We start from the raw sequence: 18,963 nt of genomic DNA on the forward strand, positions 1-18,963 counted from the left end.
AGTTTCTCAAATTGTTATGGTGCACTGCAAGTGGCATATTATTGCAGTGGTGAGAGATCCATGCATGGTACAGTCCCCACCGCTTACATTGGGTGCGTGATGTTAATGAGTAGCGCTTCTCAAACTTTAACCTGACATTCAGAATGCTCGCAAATCACCAGTAAACAAAGTAAACAAGTGTGTACGAGGGTTCACAAACTTTATTTAAGCCACACTAGTTAAAAACATTTTTAAAAAGATTATAGAGCAGGTAAATGCATTGCACTTTACATTTTGCACTGACAGCAGTCCTACTTATCTCCAGTGACGAACTCGGTAATCCACATTTTTTTCCAGCAGTATGGATGCCAATCATTATCCACCTTTCTTAGTGTGTCCCAGTCTGGCTCAATATCAAGATGATGCTCCATAGCACGCTGAAATGTTAAAACCGGAGAGTGAACATGTGTATACTGAAAGCAGATTCCTGTCATACAGCTGATGAGGAAACTCAAAGACTTGAAATGACAGGTGCTGAAAGGCATGACTGCAGACCAGGACAACATGACCTCATGTATCAAGGCTCGGTGTCTAGCGTGGGTTTGTATAGAGACAAGCAGCTGCTGTTGAAACTATGCACCTCTAACTGGTGGAAACATGATCCACTGGGGTATGTGTGTGTATCCATGCTATACTCAAGAGGATGGTGGAAGTGCACTCACACATCTTATGCTGAACTGTGCTGCACATTATGCCACTTGTGAGGAGCTCCTGGTACTTACTATTCACCTAGCCATGGGTCATATTCTCAGTTGTGAATTGTCTGGTGACCAACTAGGCAGAATCTTTTTGGAATTAAGTTGGCTCCAAGAAAACATGCCTGGTGATGGAGACTTGGGACCAAGTCAACTCCTTATGGCAGAGCTGGTTACCCAATGCCTGAACCAGGCAGATAAGTTGTAATCTAGGGCACTGTTGATTGATTAGCCACCCTGGCTCACTAACAGAATCCGGAGGTGTGGACTTGTTGCTGAGGGCCTAGATTCTTCCCACTTGGGTCCCGATAATCTTGTTAGCCAATATCTTAAATGGTAGAGTGGTCAGAGCCGGACAAGCTGCAGGAAGTAGTTCTGACAAGCTGCATAGGTTTAACTGGTTAAACTCCAGCAGTAGTTGCTGTGCACACCGGGGATCCTAACCCTTGGCTCTGCCAACCTATGTCTAAGCTTTCTGTACTTGGGTAAGTGGGATGTACCTCTACTGGGAGAGAGAGTGGACACCATATTGCACAAACAGCAACAGTTGGGTATTGATTTCTCAGTACCTTGGTTTGGAGACTCTTAAATGTAGGAATGAGTTTTCCGCATACGTCAGAATCTAGGCTGACAGACAAAACGCAAGCAACTCGACAGCATTATTGCAGATGTGCCTCTGATTGGCTTCTCCATTGTGTGTGTGTTGTAATGAATCCCATCTCACTGCGCTGAAGATTGGTTATTCCTGAGAATGGTTTAAAGAGTCAGTGTAAAAACAATTAACACTTATTTAATATATTTTTCACATCAACCAGAAATATTTGCAAACAAGGTTTACCAAACACTTTTCCATGAAGATTGTCTAATAACATTAAAGTCAATGGAAATGAATACTGGGGAGATGTATAACGGATGGCTGAATCAATATCACCCGTTCACACTATCACCTAAAGTCAAAATTACCACATTTGATTTAAAGGGACATTTGCATCATGAAAAAGCTTTTGGCAAACCTTGTTTTGTTTAAGAAGGCAGATGAGTTGTATGTTGTTTTCAACATGATGATGTTGTACAAGTGATGTGATTATGTGTTTTGATGCTTTACATCATCCTGTCTTGCTTTAAAAAAAAAGGTTTTTGAAACATGATATCATGAAATCATATTCCTTTAAATCTGAAAGTGTAGCTGGAGAATTCCTTTAAAAGGAGTTAATTGTACTCAGTCACCTGAAGATGGCATTTGCTTGTTGTCATGTGATATACTGGAAACAGAGTACAAAGGTGCAATTGTTAAACTTGTTCAGTTGATCAGATAGTATGGACGTCAAACATGTCATGTAGGACTTAATAAATTAAATTTCTCAGGAAGATTTGACAATGTTTTCAAAGTGATCTCATGCTACAGAATTTTAGGAATCCGATAAATTCAATTTATGTGGCGAATGTATCTGTAAAACTAAATGATGTAAATTGTGATCATATGTTCAATGAAACTTTACAAATTATGTTTAATTATCTTAAAAGTATACTTATTTCGTTTGTTTCACTGCAATAAATTGTGTAAATTAAGTTCTTTGCATTCATTCAAACAGATTACATGCTTCATGATCCATTTTATTAATTATAACTGAATTTTATAGACATTAATATCTGTTCATAAATGTGTAAATTACTTGTAAAAACTGAATTCAATTTGAGCATACATTGCACCCTATGGGGCACAGTGGGTTAGCACATTATTCTTTGTGGCCTAGTTTTGGATCCAGCCCAGACTGATGGCTTAAAAGTTTTCTCTTTCTGTTGGCTGCAAGGGTTTAACATGAAATGAATTTCGGTAGACTCAAACCAGCTATTATTAGATCTCAGGGCATATTTTGTAAGGCCCCATTCCACTGGTAGGGCCTTGCATGCATATTGCAAAATCATGGACCATTGAAATCAATGGATAACATCCTGGGCATTGCAAAATTTACTCTTTCGGCCTATAATATAAAATTAGCCCTAAATTAGTATTCTTACTCTCAGAGCGGCTACAGACATAGTTGGCGCAAGAACTAGGAAAATGTCACAATCGTTTAGTATGGGGTGCTCTAGGTTAAGGCACCAGATTTACTGTGATTTTTACATCTACTTTACCTGACCTGGGAGTGCTTGATGCTGACACCGAGTACCTGAAACGGGAACATATTAACTTCCCTAGTGCAACCACCACTGTAGAAATAAAAATCAGTTGAGATATAAAATGGGCTGCCGATTCGCTATCAGCCAAAATCTAGCCCGATGTGGGTACTTGGAGTGGGAAATGGGGATGTGTAGAGCTAAAAAGAAGTGTTCTGCTCAGAATCCATCACCGTAAATAGTTTACTGTCACACCTACATTATGCAAAAAAATTGCAAGTCAGAATGATGGGGTTGATTTAACCCAGAGCGGGTTTCAGGCTTGTGGGGAGAGGGAAGGGTACAAAATGTACTCACAGGCCTAAGTTTTAGGCCTGGAGGATTTGTGCTCCCGGGCCTCATTTAAATGCCGCTAGTCCACTTCCTGCCCGGAACTGGCGGAAAGATGGCACGCAAAGATCGGGTGGCCCTTGGTCGCCCACCCGCTGGCTTCTAGGTAAGTGGCGAAGAATGGGGTTTGGGACGGTCTCGCAGGAGGGGGATGGTGGGGGGGAGGTGGTGGTGGGCTTAGTCCAGGGCAGGGGAGGCCGCAACTTTCCTTGTGGAGTCCGGAGCAGCACTCCTGTTCTTCCCACAAAGGAAAGTTCTTCACTTACCTTGAGGGCCTCTTCGTCCTTGACACCACTGCTGAGCTGCTTCAGCTTGGCAAGAAGGCTACGGCAGTTTCCCTGCTCAGGCCCCAGTTTTCATATTAAGGAAACTGAGGTCTCATTCTTCACATTGAGGGCACCCTCCATCATGTTGTGTGGCACTACCATAATGTTAGGTGGGATAGATGAAGAATATGTTTAGCAGCTCACAATTGGGTATCCATGAGGCGCTGTGGGCCATCAGCGACAGCAGCATTGTGAACCACCACGATCTGTAACCTCATGGGCCGGCATATCTCTCGCTTTTCCAACACCATCAATCCAGATTCAACGAGGATTGTAGACGAGCATGCGAGGAGCAGCACCAGGCGTTCCTGAAAATGAGGTGCCAACCTGGTGAATCTACAACACAGGACTACACGCACGCTAAGCAGCAGAGCAGCATGCTACAGACAGAGCTAAGCAATCGCACAACCAACAGATCAGGTAAAAGTTCTGCAACCCTGCCACATCCAGTCATAAATGGTTGAATGGTTGTGGACAATTAAGCAACGAACAGGAGTAGGAGGCCCCATGTATATCCCTATTGCCAATGATGGCAGAGCACGATATATGAATGCAAAAGACAAGGCTGAAGCGTTTGCAATCATCTTCAGCCAGAAGTGCCAAGTGGCTCCTGCTGAGGGTCCCACCATTACAGATGCCAGTCTTTAGCCAATTTGATTCACTCTGCATGACATCAAGAAGTGTCTGAGTGCACTGGACGCACCAAAAGCTATGTGCCCCAACAACATCCCGGCTGTAGCGCTGAAGACCTGTACTCCAGAACTAGACTTGCCCCTGCCTCAGCTCAACGGCCGCTGAAACCCTCACCCATGCCTTTGTTGCCTCTAGACTTGACCATTCCAATGCTCTCCTGGCCGGCCTCCCACACTGCAGCCTCAGTAAACTTGAGCTCATCTTAAACTCTGCTGCCCGTATCCTATCTCTCACCAAGTCCCATTCACCCATCACCCCTGTGCTTGGTGACCTAAATTGGCTCCTGGTCTGGGAATGCTTTGATTTTAAATTCTCGTCCTTGTTTTGAAATCCCTCCATGGCTTCGCTGCTTCTAATCTCTGTAACCTCCCCCAGCTCTACAACACTTCAACATCTGTGCGCTCCTCCAATTCTGGCCTCTTGCATATCCCTGATTTTAATCGTTCCAACATTGGCGGCTGTGCCTTCAGCTGTGTAGGCCCTAAGCTCTGGAATTCCCTCCCTAAACCTCTCTGCCTCTCTACCTCTCCTCCTTTAAGATGCTCCTTAAAACCTACCACTTTGACCAAGCTTTTGGTCACCTGTCCTAATACCTCCTTATGTGACTTGGTGTCAAACTTTGATAATGCTCCTGTGAAGCTGGAGGCTGGAGTTATAGCTAGCACAAAGAAAGGTGGTTGTGGTTGTTGGAGTCCATTCATCTCAGTCGCTGGGCATCACTGGAGGAGTTCCTCAGTGCAGCATCCAAGGCCCAACTATCTTTAGATGCTCCATCAATGATCTTCCCTCTATCATAAGTCAGACGTGGGGGGCTGTTCGCTGATGATTGCACAGTGTTCAGTTCCATTCGCAATTCCTCAGATAATGAAGCAGTCCATGACTGCATGCAACAGGACCTGCACGTCATCCAGGCTTGAACTGATGAGTGACAAGTAACATTCGCGCCACACAAGTGCCAGGTAATGACCATCTCCAACAAGAAAGAGTCTAAATTCTTCCCCTTGACATTCAATGGCATTACTATCACCAAATCCCCCACTATCAACATCCTGGGAATCACCATTGAATAGAAACTCAACTGGATCAGCTATATAAATATTGTGGCTACTAGACCAGGTCAGAAGCTGGTTATTCTGCGGCGAGTGGCTTACATCCTGATCCCCAAAGCCTCTACACCAGCTACAAGGCACAAGTGAGGAATGTGATGCAATACTCTCCACTTGCCTGGATGGGTGCATCTGCAACAACACTCAGGCAATTCAACACCATCCAGGACAAAGCAGTTTGATTGATCACCATAAATATCTACTACCCCACCACCAGAGTACCGTGGCTGCAGTGTGTACCATCTACAGGACGCACTGCAGCAACTCGCAAAGGCTTCTTCGACAGCACCTCCCAAACCTGCGACCTCCACCACCTAGAAGGATAAGGGCAGCAGGTGCATGGCAGCACCATCACCTCCAAGTTCCCCTCCAAGTCACACATCATCCTAACTTTTACATAGAATCACATAGAATGTACAACACAGAAACAGGCCATTCAGCCCAACAGGTCCATGCCAGTTTTTATACTCTACACGAGACTTCCTCCACCCCTCTTCATCTAACCATCTATTCCTTTCTCCTTCATGTATTTATCTAGCTTCCCCTTAAATGCATTTATGCCATTCGCCTCAACTTTTCCTTGTGGTAGTGAGTTCCACATTCTAACCACTCTCTAAGTAAAGAAGTTTCTCCTGAATTCCACATTGGATTTACAAACAACTGCCTTATATTTATGGTCCCTAGTTTTGGTCTCACCCACAAGTGGAAACATCTTTTCTACATCTACTCTATCAAACCATTTCATAATCTTAAAGACCTCGATCAGATAACCCCTCAGTCTTTTATTTTCGAGAGAAAATAGCCCCAATCTGTTCAATCTTTCCTGATAGGTATCATCTCTCAGTTCTGGTATCAACCTAGTAAATCTTTTTTGCACCTTCTCCAGTGCCTCTCTATCTTTTTTATAATATGGAGATCAGAACTGTGCACAGTACTCCAAGTGTGGTCTAATCAAGGTTCTACACAAATTTAAGACATGGACATATATCGCTGGTCCTTCAACGTTGCTAGGTCAAAATCCTGGAACTCACTATCACAACTGCATTGTGAGAACACCTTCATCACATGGACTGCAGTGGTTGAAGAAGAAGGCCCACCACCATCTTCTCAAGGGCAACTAGGGATGGGCAATACACACCAGGCTTGCCAGTGACACCAATATCCCGAGAATGAATTAAAAAATGATTTTCTTTCAGAGCAGTATCAGATGGCCTACTAATGGCAAAATTGAGAAATATTTGCAATAACTTAGAATCATAGAAGTTTACAACATGGAAACAGGCCCTTCGGCCCAACATGTCCATGTCGCCCAGTTTATACCACTAAGCTAGTCCCAGTTGCCTGCACTTGGCCCATATCCCTCTATACCCATCTTACCCATGTAACTGTCCAAATGCTTTTTAAAAGACAAAATTGTACCCGCCTCTACTACTGCCTCTGGCAGCTCGTGGCAACTTGTCGATGCTTGTTTATCATTCATAATATTTTAGAGGTAAAGGCCTATATTTTTCTTGGGAAAAGAGAACAGGAGAAAACCCAGTCTTTCTTCATTATTTTGACATCCTAATTAAATTACAGGAACCCACTGATTTGAAATGCGATTTTCTTGGAAATGTGATTTCATTAACAGGAACACTGAATTACAGGGCCAAAGCCCACCACACAACAGATCTTCACTCTTATCTTTTAACATTTTTCAAGCCGCTAAAGAGGCACTTAACCTCTATAATGTTGGAAAATTCATTAATTGTGCCGTGGAGTGTAAAATTTTTGTGCTAAATGGCTCAACCAAAATTGAGAAAAATCACAGTTCAACCAGAAAGCAGATCATTTCCAGAGCGCTAGAAGCTGAGCCAAGCTGAAATATAATGAAGCATGCAAAAGCTTCCAAAGGATTCCTATCTGGTCAGCATTGAAAAAACAATGAAGAGACCGATACGATTGGTGCTAGCTGGTTTCACCTGAGTGTGTGCTGAATCATTCAGTTCTCTTGGTTGTTGTTCTTTTATAAAAGCCAATAATGATTTGCCTCCTCAACTGTCCTTTAAGCATTATTGTTCCCCACCCCACCCCCATCCCTCCGTCCCCCAAACAATAATGACGGTAAACTTTCAAATTTCAAATAAAGATTGTTGGACTATAACTTGGTGTTGTAAAATTGTTTACAATGGTAAACTTTCACGCAGCCTATAACGCTGAGTACTGTCTTGTGAAGTGTTTCGTTGCAGATGCATGGTTCGCACATTGGCAAAATCTTGTACACAAACACAGGTTTAAACATGCAGTGATTAGAATTGGTTTCCATTGGATTTGGGGACTAATTGTAAGAGAAATAAGAGACCTTCGGTAATCAGCTCCTTCCTACTACCAAGCCATTCCCTCCCTCTGTTAATCCACATGAATTGTATCTAATTCATAGGGCTGTGCTATATAGGCTTTTTTTTATTCATTCATGGGATGTGGGTGTCGCTGGCAAAGCCAGCATTTATTGCCCATCCCTAATTGCCCTTGAGAAGGTGGTGGTGAGCCGCCTTCTTGAACCGCTGCAGTCCTTGTGGTGAAGGTTCTCCCACAGTGCTGTTAGGAAGGGAGTTCCAGGATTTTGACCCAGTGACGATGAAGGAACGGCGATATATTTCCAAGTCGGGATGGTGTGTGACTTGGAGGGGAACGTGCAGGTGGTGTAGTTCCCATGTGCCTGCTGCCCTTGTCCTTCTAGGTGGTAGAAGTTGCGGGTCTGGGAAGTGCTGTCGAAGAAGCCTTGGTGAGTTGCTGCAGTGCATCCTGTGGATGGTACACACTGCAGCCACAGTGCGCCGGTGGTGAAGGGAGCGAATGTTTAGGGTGGTGGATGGGGTGCCAATCAAGCGGGCTGGTTTGAACTGGATGGTGTCGAGCTTCTTGAGTGTTGTTGAAGCTGCACTCATCCAGGCAAGTGGAGAGTATTCCATCACACACCTGACTTGTTCCTTGTAGATGGTGGAAAGGCTTTGGGGAGTCAGGAGGCGAGTCACTCGCCGCAGAATACCCAGCCTCTGACTTGCTATTGTAGCCACAGAATTTATGTGGCTGGTCCAGTTAAGTTTCTGGTCAATGGTGACCCCCAGGATGTTGATGGTGGGAGATTCAGCGATGGTAATGCCGTTGAATGTCATGGGGAGGTGGTTAGACCCTCTCTTGTTGGAGATGGTCATTGCCTGGCACTTGTCTGGCGCGAAGATTACTTGTCACATATCAGCCCAAGCCTGGATGTTGTCCAGGCCTTGTTGCATGCATGGACTGCTTCATTATCTGAGGGGTTGCCAGTGGAACTGAACACTCGGCAATTATCAGCGAACATCCCCATTTCTGACCTTATGATGGGGGGAAAGTCATTGATGAAGCAGCTGAAGATGGTTGGGCCTAGGGCACTGCCCTAAGGAACACCAGCAGCAATGTCCTGGGGCTGAGGTGATTGGCCTCAAACAACCATTAGTATCTTCCGTTGTGCTAGGTATGACTCCAGCCAATGGAGAGTTTTCCCCCTGATTCCCATTGACTTCAATTTTACTAGGCCTTCTTGGTGCCACACTCGGTGAAATGCTGCCTTGATGTCAAGGGCAGTCACTCTCATCTCGCCTCTGGAATTCAGCTCTTTTGTCCATGTTTGGACCAAGGCTGTAATGAGGTCTGGAGCCGGGTGGTCCTGGCGGAACACAAACTGAGCATCGGTGAGTAGGTTACTGGTGAGCAAGTGTCACTTGATAGCACTGTCGAAGACACCTGCCATCTCTTTGCTGATGATTGACAGTAGACTGGTGGGGCGGTAATTGGCCGGAATGGATTTGTTCTGCTTTGTCCAGGACATACCTGGGCAATTTTCCACATTGTCGGGTAGATGCCAGTGTTATAGCTGTACTAGAACTGTTTAGCTAGAGGCGCTGCTAGTTCTGGAGCACAAGCCTTCAGCACTACAGCTGGGATGTTGTCGGGGCCCATAGCCTTTGTTGTATCCAGTGCACTCAGCTGTTTCTTGATATCACGTGGAGTGAATCAAATTGGCTGAAGACTGGCTTCTGTGATGGTGGGGATATCGGGAGGAGGCCGAGATGGATCATCTACTCGGCACATCTGGCTGAAAATGGTTGCAAATGCTTCAGCCTTGTCTTTTGTACTCACGTGCTGGACTCCGCCATCATTGAGGATGGGGATGTTTACAGAGCCTCCTCCTCCCGTTAGTTGTTTAATTGTCCACCACCATTCACGGCTGGATGTGGCAGGACTGCAGAGCTTTCATCTGATCCATTGGTTGTGGAATCGCTTAGCTCTGCCTGTAGCGTGTTGCTTCCACTGTTTAGCATGCACGTAGTCCTGTATTATTAACTTCTGTCGCTGCTGTGGCAATACTTAGAAACTCTTCCCTTTCTTCAAGTTCTTTAATGTGAGGTCTAACCTCCAATAAGGATTCACTTTTCCATTTAACTGTGCAGCTGTGAAATGCTCTTTAATGACCTCAACAAAACGTTTATAACCGCAAATCATTTCATCCTGAACTTTTCACTAATAGTCATTCACGTAAATTTTGGAGGATTGGGAATATCCAGAGAAGCACAAGGAATCTATTAGCGCTTTCTACCACCACAGCCCTTTATCAGGTTTACTTTTTGTTAAAATTAGCAAACACAAGAAAATATGGTCCAGATGTTTTTTTGTTCGTTCATGGGATGTGGGCGTCGCTGGTGAGGCCGGCATTTATTGCCCATCCCTAATTGCCCTTGAGAAGGTGGTGGTGAGCCACCTTCTTAAACCGCTGAAGTCCGTGTAGCGAAGATTCTCCCACAGTGCTGTTAGGTAGGGAGTTCCAGGATTTTGACCAAGCAGCGATGAAGGAATGGCGATATATTTCCAAGTCGGGATGGTGAATGACTTGGCGGGAATGTGCAGATGGTGGTGTTCCCATGCGTCTGCTGCCCTTGTCCTTCTAGGAGGTAGAGATGGCGGGTTTGGGAGGTACTGTCAAAGAAGCCTTGACGAGTTGCTACAGTGCATCTTGTAGGTGGTATATACTGCAACCACTGTGCGCCAGTGGCGGAGTGAGTGAATGGTTAAGGTGGTAGATGGGGTGCCAATCAAGTGGGTTGCTTTGTCCTGGATGGTATCGAGCTTCTTGAGCGTTGTTGGAGCTGCACTCATCCAGGCATGTGGAGAGTATTCCATCACAGTCCTGACTTGTGCCTTGTAGATGGTGGAAAGGCTTTGGGGATTCAGGAGATGAGTCACTCGACGCAGAATACCCAGCCTCTGACCTGCTCTTGTAGCCACAGTATTTATGTGGCTGGACCAGTTAAGTTTCTGGTCAATGGTAACCCCCAGGATGTTGATGGTGGGGAATTTGGCGATGGTAATGCCGTTGAATGTCAAGGGAGGTGGTTAGACTCTGTCTTGTTGGAGATGGTCATTGCCTGGCATTTGTCTGGCACGGATGTTACTTGCCACTTATCAGCCCAAGCCTGGATGTTGTCCAGGTCTCGCTGCATATGGGTACGGACAGCTTCATTATCTGAGGGGTTGCAAATGGATCTGTACACTCTGCAATCATCAGTGAACATCCCCACTTCTCACCTTATGATGGAGGGAAGGTCATTGATGAAGCAGCTAAAGATGGTTGGGCCTAGGACACTGCCCTGAGGAACTCCTGCAGCGATGTCCTGGGGCTGAGAAGATTGGCCTCCAACAACCACTACCATCTTCCTTTGTGCTAGGTATCACTCTCACCTCACCTCTGGAATTCAGCTCTTTTGTCCATGTTTGGACCAAGGCTGTAATGAGGTCTGGAGCCGAGTGTTCCTGATGGAACCCGAACTGAGCATCAAGTTGCAGGTTATTGGTGAGTAAGTGCCGCTTGATAGCACTGTCGACGACACCTTCCATCACTTTGCTGATGATTGAGAGTAGACTGATGTGGCAGTAATTGACCGGATTGGATTTGTCCTGCTTTTTGTGGACAGGACATACCCGGTCAATTTTCCACTTTGTCAGGTAGATGCCAGTGTTGTAGCTGTACTGGAACAGCTTGGCTAGTGGCGCGGCTATTTCTGGAGCACAAGTCTTCAGCACTACAGCCGGGATGCTGTTGGGGCCCATAGCCTTTGTTGTATCCCGTGCCCTCAGCCATTTCTTGCTATCACGTGGAGTGTATCGAATTGGCTGAAGACGAGCTTTTGTGATGGTGGGGATCTCGGGAGGAGGCCGAGATGGATCATTTACTCGGCACTGCTGGCTGAAGATGGTTGCAAACGCTTCAGCCTTGCCTTTTGCACTCACTTGCTGGGCTCTGCCATCATTGAGGATGGGGCTGTTCACAGAGCCTCCTCCTCTCATTAGTTATTTAATTGTCCACCATCATTAACGACTGTATGTGGCAGGACTGCAAATCTTTGATCTGATCTGTTGGTTGTGGAATCGCTTAGCTCTGTCTATAGCATGTTGCTTCCACTGTTTAGCATGCATGAAGTCCTGTGTTGTAGCTTCACCAGTTTGGCACCTCATTTTTAGGTATGCCTGGTGCTGCTTGTGGCATGCTCTTCTACACTCCTCATTGGATCACGGTTGATCCTCTGGCTTGATGGTAATGGTAGAGTGAGGGATATGCCGGGCCATGAGGTTACAGATTTGCTGGAATACAATTCTGCTTCATGAATGCCCAGTTTTGAACTGCTAGATCTATTCTGAATCTATCCCATTTAGCATGGTGGTAGTGCCACACAACACATTGGACGGTGTCCTCAGTGTAAAGACGGGACTTTATCTCCACAAGAGTTGTGCGGTGGTCACTCCTACCAATGGACAGATGCATCTGCGACAGGTAGATTGGTGAGGACGAGTTCAAGTAGGTTTTTCCCTTGTGTTGGTTCTCTCACCACCTGCCGCAGGCCCAGTCTGGCAGCTATGTCCTTCAGGACTCGGCCAGCTCGGTCCGTAGTGGTGCTACCGAGCCACACTTGGTGATGGACTTTGAAGTCCCCCACCCAGAGTACATTCTGTGCCCTTGCTACTCTCAGTGCTTCCTCCAAGTGGTGCTCAACATGGAGGAGTACTGATTCATCAGCTGAGGGAGGACGGTAGGTGGTAATCAGCAGGAGGTTTCCTTGCCCATGTTTGACCTGATGCCATGAGACTTTATGGGGTCCGGAGTCAATGTTGAGGACTCCCAGGACCACTCCCTCCTGACTTTATACCACTGAGCACCACCTCTGTTGGGTCCGTCCTGCCGGTAGGACAGGACATACCCAGAGATTGTGATGGAGGAGTCTGGGACGTTTACATGCGAGTATATTTATTTTTAGACATTGCTGTGGTGTCAGTGTAGTCTGATGACTGTAAAAGTGAACTGACAATAGTGCCACCTATTGCAGATAATGTCAGACATCAGGATCTTAGACACCCATTAAAAAATTATTCATTTTGATATATTTTCAAAGTGTTATTATTTTGCCATATTAGCTCATTATTCATCCAATATTTGAATGATTTAAGTTACTTTGCACTCTCATTATTTGTACAAGTTCAATGTTCACTCTTACAATTTCTTCAGTGCTCTCAGAATGTAAATTTGTGATGGGGTACATTTAATACAAAATTGCTGTCTAGTTAGGCTTGATTAAACATATATATTTACAATTGGAAGATCTCCACAGAGATGTTTGACTTAGGTCTCCAAGCTCACCTGGAAACTATTCAACTGTTGTCAGCTACAGACCCCATTAAGGAGATTCATTGGGCCCACACCACAATTACATCCTTTCAGGTTCTAAATGTCAGTTGTGTGTCTGAGCCTAAAAATCTCAATGTATTAGGTCCATGACAGTGCCTGCCCAACACTGAACTTTTCATGCTGAACTGCTTCTGAATGAGCATCCGAGACTAGAAAGGATGCCTATATATGTTGGTCCTTATAGAACTACTCACTGATGGGACATCAATTGTCAAGCTCCCTGAAGGGCTTGAAAAGCAGAATGACAAGTTTTTCTGAAGTAGTGAACAATATATTAAGTTATCAAGCTGATTGTGCAAGGGGTTATGTGCATGGCATACACTGAATGAGGAGAGCTAACCGTGCATGAACTTATGAGGTCAACTCATCTCAATCATTTGAAGGTTCTCCCTGTGCAATTGGCTCAGGTGCCCGATTGATGTACAGGCAGGATATCCAGTGTAAGCAAGCAGCTGGGAAAATTACCAAAGGTACTGGCCATATCGGGGGTTAAAAATTCTTTAAGCCTTTAGAAAAGCTGAAAATAGTTTTGAATATTTGTCAGCCTTTCCAAAAGCTGTATGAAAGGAAAGAAGTAACAGGCCAAAAGCGAAGAAAGATAAACCCAATGTAACGGCACAAAATGGAGTCTGCAGACAATTGGCGGAGCAGTATTTCACCCAAACCCCTGATTAAGGTTTGGTAAAATGGATGTGTTGCTGCATGAGGTGGATGCAATGATTGTTTTCCCTGTTTGTCACTTCAGGTCAGCCTGATCCAGGCTGCCATGCAGTAACTTGGATCAGGCAGCACCTAGATTATCCACCCCACAACTCTGCCAGAATTGCCCCCCTCCCCCGAGGTGCAATTTCTACCCTCCTAAGTTCATTCTATATCAGAAATACTTGAGGATAGAGTCAAACAACCTCAACAGAGATCTGTATAGTATTGAAACTTTTCTGACTTTAATCTTATTAAATTTTGATGTCTTTGGGATATTTCGCGCTATCTTAAAAAATAAATCTTCTGGAACACTGGAGACGGGAAATCATTCTGATAGCACAGAAAATTCCTAACATCATATTCAATACAACAACTTGGAGCGGAGACTCAGGAAGCAGGCTGAGGAACAGGACAGGTCTCCCTCTTGAAATCATGTTTTCATTTGTAAATTGGAATTGCATGAAAGAAAGTTCGACTGTGTGTTGGTGTGTTTTACAATTTAGACAATCGTGCGTGTAGCATGTGACTTCAACCAAACCATGGCCCTGAAATGTCATAGGGCTTCACCCAGTCTCCTGTCAAAGTTATGGTGGGAGACTGGGACAACTGCTACAGAATTGTAGAGCTCAATATGACTTTGGCCCAGAATCTGATGTCAAAATAATAGTGAGGCTAATGGCGCTCGCTATTATTTATGCACAAATGCTACAGCAACTTCCGGTGAGGGCAGATGTGCGGTTAAACAAGGAAATCCAAATGTTGCTGTCCAAGATGCGCCGCTCCGCCGTGAAAATGGCATCTCACCATCTGACTCACCAGTGAAACGCATTGACCAGCGTGAAGTTCCTGTATTTGTGCAGTAGATACAAACTAAACTCTCCACAGAAAGTTAAGTCTTGTCCATTTCAGTCTAAGTACCCTTTTAATGACTTGACAAGTGTTAATTATGCCAGTCAACCTCTCTGGCACTGAAAATTAACTATTACAAGTGTGAAGTCTCATTCCTTCAGGTTTTATTTGTTGTTGGAGATTCAATTTTTTTAAAATTAAAATGTCTTTTTACCTCTTCTTTCTGTTTCTTTTCTCTCACTCTCTCTCTCTCTTAATCCAATCTTTCTTTCCCTCTCTTTATTTCTCTTTCTGTACCTGATTTGACATTGAATTCACCCATTCTAATTTACACTTCCTTCTCAGTCCTTGCAGTGTTAATTTCTCAATCCTTCAATCTGATTGGTTAAGGAGATGTAGTGTTGCTTGCCCTGTTCACTCAGATCCCAGACGCCCGGTTTCCCTCACTCAGATCCCAGACGCCCGGTTTCCCTCACTCAAATCCAAAACGCCCGGTTTCCCTCACTCAGATCCCAGACGCCCGGTTTCCCTCACTCAAATCCAAAATGCCCGGTTTCCCTCACTCAGATCCCAGACGCCCGGTTTCCCTCACTCAGATCCCAGACGCCCGGTTTCCCTCACTCAGATCCCAGACGCCCGGATTCCTTCACTGCAATGTTTCCATCTCACACTTCCAGCAACATGCGGCGTAAAATATCAAGATTAAACAGGCAAGGGCAAGTCAACTATGGTGGAGGCCATTCGATGCCCTGCAACAGCTAATTCTGGGTCTTTGTTATTTCAAATTTCCATACTGGGAAACTAATTGTACACCGTATTCATGGCAAATTGCAATTCCTATATTATTCCATTCTTCACTTGTCTGGAAATTCATACAGGATGTTTTGACTACTGTGTCAACTTCCTCAGTCACTGACTTTGCTTCAGCAAAGATTGCCCCATCATGCATTTGCATTCCTAAATGATAAGATTTGGTCTAAATATCAGATACGAATCTTCGGCGTCTAGTTTCATTCTGCAGGTGTTGCAGGATACTGGTATTGTGTTAAATAATAAAAGTGCTTTTGTATGAGTTCTTTTGAGACTGATGTCTGTTATTACCAGATCTGAATTAGGTTATTGTTCCCTCATTTTCACCAGGTGAATCTCGCTTTTTTTGCTTCAACTCCATTTACATTGTATTTTGGTGCTTCACTTTTGAAGGAGATTTCAGTTTCCCATCCCCAGTAGCTTTCCATTACCAGTGTGAGCTTCCAGCTGTTATTCATTTTATTGGTCTGTGATTAACTTTACTAAATTATATATTTTTTTCTTCTGACAAAATTAGTAATACAATTTCTGAAGAATCCGAAACCCTGACATAAACTGAGGAACACTTGATACAGTAAGGTGAAATAATAAATGCAATTCAAAAACTCAGTGCTGGTCAGATTACATGCTGAACTTCTAACCTCAAGCACCAGATTCACCAAGGATCCAGAACTATGTTGATAGCTAATTGCTACTCACCTCAATGACAGTTAGTGAAGTCAGTTGGATACATCATCTAAGTGCTAAAGTTGAGAAGGAGCTAGGTGGATTTCTGGACACAAAAGGCATCAAGGGCTATGGGGAGAGAGCGGGAATATGGTATTGAGATAAAGGATCAGCCATGATCATATTGAATGGCAGGGCAGGCTTGAAGGGCCGAATGGCCTACTCCTGCTCCTATTTTCTATGTTTCTATGTGCTTAAGAAACCTGACATGCAAATATAGGAAAAAGGATAAATAAAGACCAACTGGTCAGTTGAGTGTGACTATACTGTCACGCTGTAACATCTGCATGCCATCCACCAGGCATGCAATCTTTCAGGGCAGGTAAAAACAAAGAGAAAAAAATGTTAAGCCAATTTAGGAAAAAAACATTGCTAAATGACTTTCCGACCCCTGAAGGCAATCAAACAAGTTCCAGGAGATCACAGTGATTTTTTTTTTATTCGTTCATGGGATGTGGGCGTCGCTGGCGAGGCCAGCATTTATTGCCCATCCCTAATTGCCCTTGAGAAGGTGGTGGTGAGCCACCTTCTTGAACAACTGAGTGGCTTGCTAGGCCATTTCAGAGGGCAATTAAGAATCAACCACATTGATGTGGGTCTGGAGTTACATATAGGCCAGACTGGGTAAGGACGGCAGGTTTCCTTCCCGAAAGGACATTAGTGAACCAGATGGGTTTTTACGACAATCCGATAGTTTGATGGCCTCCATTACTGATACTAGTTTTTTTTTACTGATTTTACTGATTGGGAAACACATCCCCCAATGACCTACCTACCTTCTATATGCAGTTACATTAGCTACACTCAGGAACTCATCCAGCTGCCTTTTTAATGCTTGCAGCGAATCCACACTTACTGCACGAGGGTAATTTTAACCCCAAAGAATGGGGTGGGTTTGGCGGGGAGGGGGGGTGGTTTAAAATAACAACTTTTTCAAGCGCAACCGCAACTCAGCTCCAATGTGCCCACTTCTGAGTTTAACCCAGGAACATTTGGATGTGCGCGCTCATCCGAAACCCGGAAGTCCTGTTCCCACTTAATGCTAGCGGGCGGATTGCTAAAGGGGCAATTTACCTAATTGAAATAGTTGAGGTGCTTAATTTTTTGTGGATTCTAAGTCTGAAACAAACTTAATCTCACCTGCACTGGTTTCCCAATCTTGCCAGTAAAACGGAGGTGAGATTCATGCAGAAGTTGATTTGACCCTTTAAACCTGTGATTGACACATCTGGATAAAAGCTCAGGCATTGCAACTGGTCTCTCAGTTCTGTCAGGCAATCATTTGTCTGAGAGTTCTTCTACTGTTGAGGCTAAGAGTTCTTTGTTGAGGCAAATCCAACATTCCATACTTCTTCCAGACAGGAAACAGCCATAAGGGCTGGCTCATTGGAGACCAGGGATACCACTCTGCTGGAGATCATCTCGGTGCAGAATAGTGATGCCTTGTAATCATGGATAAGATATCTGTCATCCTATTTAAGGCGGCAGACATGTTGGGATCCAAAGTCTGCTCAGCCGTGGTCATGGTCTGCATAGACTCAATTGAGAGCCGTGCTTGAAGCTCAATGAAGGCGGCCACTCTCTCCAAGACAGACATTCTCACACTTACCTGCGACAGCAATCCACTAATGTTGAAGTTGGACTCCTCCATCCTCTCTGCTATTGTGGAGAGTGTGCATGGCACGTTTTCCAGTGCCTCCCAAAGGTGCAGCTGTACCTCAATCATTCTCCTTCTCAACAATGGTTCCCAAGGGTTCTGCATCTGTGTCCAGCTGAACAGAGCTTGAAGAGAAGTGCGCCCTCTGACACGGAGACTCCACAGCTGCCCCTGCCACCAGAGTCTGCTTGTGCTCACTTATGAGTTGTGAATCACCAGGTGACAACCCAATTAACTGGCTAACAGGACCCACTGAAGTGCTAGTATTTGCGCTGGTGCATGGCTGTATGTTCTGTGACAGTGCACCCTCAGAAGGAATGAGCTCCTCTGAGGAATCAATGTCTTCCATTATGCCACATTCTTCTTGAGCATGTGAAGGCCCTGGAAGACAACAGAAAGTGATATGAATTAGTCATTGGCAAAGTAATAATCTTGCCAATCACCATAGTCAGGTCTGTCAGAATTCAGTGATTGATGAAATAAAGTCATCATGTGTGTGAAAGTTGTTTAAGTTCTTTCACCAGGCATCTGCGGGTTCCCATTGTCTCCATCTCCGATGGATAGGGATGCAGCTTTGCCACTTATTTCCATGGCCTCCTTTTCTGCATCTTTGAGCTGGACTATTTGTGGTGGTCCACCTCCAGTCCTCATCGTCTCCCTTGCGTTTTGTGCTCTCTTCTCCTACAAGGGGAGAAAGAACAGACCTGTGAGTGGCTGAAGGTGCCGTATTCACCCGATGGATGCATTGCTTTGGGTGAGAGTGACTATGAAACAGATGCATCAGAAGGTGACTATTAGACAGATGCATCACATTGCATCAGGACTGGGGTGAGTGGCAGTGGTGGTTGCATAAATGGGAAGGTGAGGAAGTGCATAGAAAATGAAGGATGGTTGATGCTGAAGCTTAAGTGGGTGTGAGGAATGATGTGATTGAGTAGGTGTGCCAACACAGAGTGAGAGGGATGGGGGATCTTGCACAATGCAGGATGTGGATGAATCAGAAAATGTACTCACTCTTCCTGACCTGGTTAGGTCATTAAAACGGTTCCTGCAGCCAAGACCTGGGCACCATGCTCCTGCTGCTGACCTCTTCAGCCAC

The 18,963-nt window shown here is 44.8% G+C and overlaps 1 long non-coding RNA gene across 2 annotated transcripts in view; it reads right to left on the reverse strand.

The window, feature by feature from the left end:
- Nucleotides 1–217: 217 nt before the first annotated feature.
- LOC137333968 (uncharacterized) overlaps nucleotides 218–18,963 on the reverse strand; it is a 52,700-nt gene continuing 33,954 nt past the window's right edge. The window contains exons 1-3 of one of the 2 annotated variants that reach the window (XR_010966021.1): nucleotides 3,713–3,798; nucleotides 1,304–1,479; nucleotides 218–416 (exon numbers count right to left, since the gene is read on the reverse strand). This is a non-coding gene — a long non-coding RNA (uncharacterized lncRNA). Of the gene's footprint in view, nucleotides 417–1,303; nucleotides 1,480–3,712; nucleotides 3,799–18,963 lie in introns of those variants that run through there. The other variant, XR_010966020.1, reaches the window with a different exon arrangement.

The sequence above is a fragment of the Heptranchias perlo genome, chromosome 2, assembly GCF_035084215.1.
Source record: "Heptranchias perlo isolate sHepPer1 chromosome 2, sHepPer1.hap1, whole genome shotgun sequence".
In the NCBI taxonomy this organism is placed as follows: domain Eukaryota; kingdom Metazoa; phylum Chordata; class Chondrichthyes; order Hexanchiformes; family Hexanchidae; genus Heptranchias; species Heptranchias perlo.